The sequence below is a fragment of the Odocoileus virginianus genome, chromosome 7 (genome assembly GCF_023699985.2).
Source record: "Odocoileus virginianus isolate 20LAN1187 ecotype Illinois chromosome 7, Ovbor_1.2, whole genome shotgun sequence".
NCBI lineage: Eukaryota > Metazoa > Chordata > Mammalia > Artiodactyla > Cervidae > Odocoileus > Odocoileus virginianus.
Window position 1 is genome coordinate 75,026,718 of NC_069680.1, and position 2,686 is coordinate 75,029,403.

Here is a 2,686-nt window from a genome sequence, read left to right on the forward strand (position 1 = left end):
AAGCAGGTAGGTGTTCCATGTAGTATAGTAAGAAATGGAAACTCCCAAGTTAAGACAATTTTTGTGAATCACACTTCTTGGGGGGAGAAGCCATAGGATCCACCAGGCCCCTTTGACTTGCTTGCTCTGTCCTTGGCCCAGGAGTATTTGGCTGCCAAGGGAGGGAGGAACCTCCCGGAAAGAGATGAATATTTTCCTTTCTGGAGTTTTCTCTCCCTGGGGCCCCTGCCTAGAATGCCTCTTAACCCCTCCTTCAGGGTAAAGATGTTGCCTCAGTGACTACTCAGTAGCCCCTCCATCCTTGGGAGGTTCCCCAGGGCTTCCAGAACCCCCACTGCTCCTAGAACCCCAGAGAAAAGGAATCCCACTGTGGTGTGACTCATGTTCAGTGAAATCTTTCATAGTGTTGATAGAAAATGAATCATCCGATCTAAGAAAGAAATGGAAAATTTTACTTGAGCCAAATTTGAAGATTGTGACCAGAGAAAAGCATCTCAGAAAGTTCTGCCCATTAGAAACCAAGGCACAGTTATAAAAGTTTTTTGAGGCAGAAGGCTGTACATTAAATGACATGCTATGAACACTTTACACAATCCAGATCTAAGTGCCTTGTGACCCCTTACAAGATCAAGAAGGAATGTTATCTGTTTAAAAAGTTGTCTGGCTGGTGTTAGGAGAATGTTGCATTTCATGGTTGAGCAATTGTTTCTGTGGCCCGGGAGTCTTGGTCGATGCATAATGCAGACTTACTAATAACAATGCATGGTTGGAGGTGAGAGCAGACCAAAGGACAGAGAAAAATTTTATGTTTATATTTTCCTTATAAAACATGAATTTTATTTCTTAAGGGTAACAGGTAAGAACTGACCCCTCTATTTGCTCTCCTGACCTTGGCTCCAGCGCTTGTTTCTCTATTCATATCGAGTACCCAGCTGTTCCTTCCTGAAGTGTGGGTAGGAGTGGGTGGTGTGGGAGTTGGGTCAAGTTACAGAATATTGGGTAGACAACTGGGCTGGAGCAAGCAGCTGTTGCCCAGGACGGTGTGAGAACTGGGGGTCGGTCATCACACAGGGCTGCGAGATGCCATTGTGAGAGGAAGATTGCGGTCCACCTCAGGTCACGTGGATTGAGAAGGGCTTTCCCTGGGTCCCAAACCCTGCACCCTCCTTGGGAGCCATTGGGGCCAAAACCGTGGTGTCCTTCCTGGTGAGGCTTTCTCAGGACCTCAGCTGCTCATGGAGGCCGTGCCCACGTCACCTCATGAGGGTCAGGTTCTGGGGACTGGGTACCCTCCAGGGGAGTCTGGCCAAAGTCAGTTATGAGGATGACTCTAGCTAGGTCATCAGTGTGGTGACCCTGGGCCAAGCTCAGAAAGAAATGCTGGAGTCTTAGACAAAGACAGGCCACAGAACTTGGTGCAGAGAGAATGTCAGACAGGACCCTGCCCTCTGAGGGCCTGTAGTTCACAGTGACGCAGTGAGGTTGCCAAAGACCTGCTCTCCGTGACCTGTTCCCACCAACACTTGTGCCCTCTTCTCAGGCTCTGCCCCGATTCACTTCTTCAGTTAAGACCTCATCTTCTTTTTGAAGCTCTGGGCTTAGCTTCTGGGATGCCCAGCACCCCTGACCATTCTTTTTCATCTCTTTCCTGCAAGCAAACTATCCTTAGGACTCCTCCCTGGGCCTCTGTTCTTTCCCCTTCATGTTAGTTATACTGAGGCTCAGCTGCCCTTTGGGCTCACCTGGGTACGTCTCATGTCAGAGACAAGAGCCCCAAGGTCTCCACCTAATCTTTTGGGTCCCCTTGGCTCAACATACCCATCTCAGAACCGCCACTGACATCATGTCACCATGGGCCTCTTACATCTTGTGTCTTTCTCATGTCTGTTCTGAAACTTCTCACTCATCCTCTTGTGTTCATAGCCCATGTGCCCATTTCTTCCTCCTGAATAGTCTTTGCTCACTCTTGGGTAGTCATGGGCAGCTTGCTGGCCTGGGCTGTGTGCCTCTGCCTCGAGGAGTGATCCTCTTCCCCTGGATTACCTGGCTGGGGATGGCCATGTGATGTCACAGAGTCAGGCAGCAAGAGGGTGGCTGAAATTACAGGGCTCCCTGAGCCCTACTGAGTGAGCCCTGGCCTGGGTATCTGGCGGAGTTGGGTCCAGCTGGTTGCACCCTGGGGTGAGCATCCGAGCACTCAGTGTTGGGTCCTTATGGGTGAAATCTTTGTGACCTGCCCGTCCCACTGCTCAGACAGGCACTGTAAAGAACACACATGGCAATGAAGCTGGCAGAAGGTGATATGGTGTTGGGGAGGGGCTCAGTATATAGCCAGGCCAAGCTAGAGCTCTTGTTGGATGTTAGGTTCTTTCTTCAGTTCAGTTGCTCAGTCGTGTCTGACTCCTTGAGACCACGTGGACTGCAGCACGCCAGGCTTCCCTGTTCATCACGAACTCCTGGAGCTTGCTCAAACTCATGTCCATTAAGTCAGTGATGCCAACCAACCATCTCATCCTCTGTTGTCCCCTTCTCCTCCCACTTTCGATCTTTCCCATCATCAGGGTCTTTCCAGTGAGTCAGTTCTTCGCTTCAGTTGGCCAAAGTATCGGAGTATCAGCTTTAGCATCAGTTCTTCCAATGAATACTCAGGACTGATTTCCTTTAGGATGGACTGGTTGGACCTCCT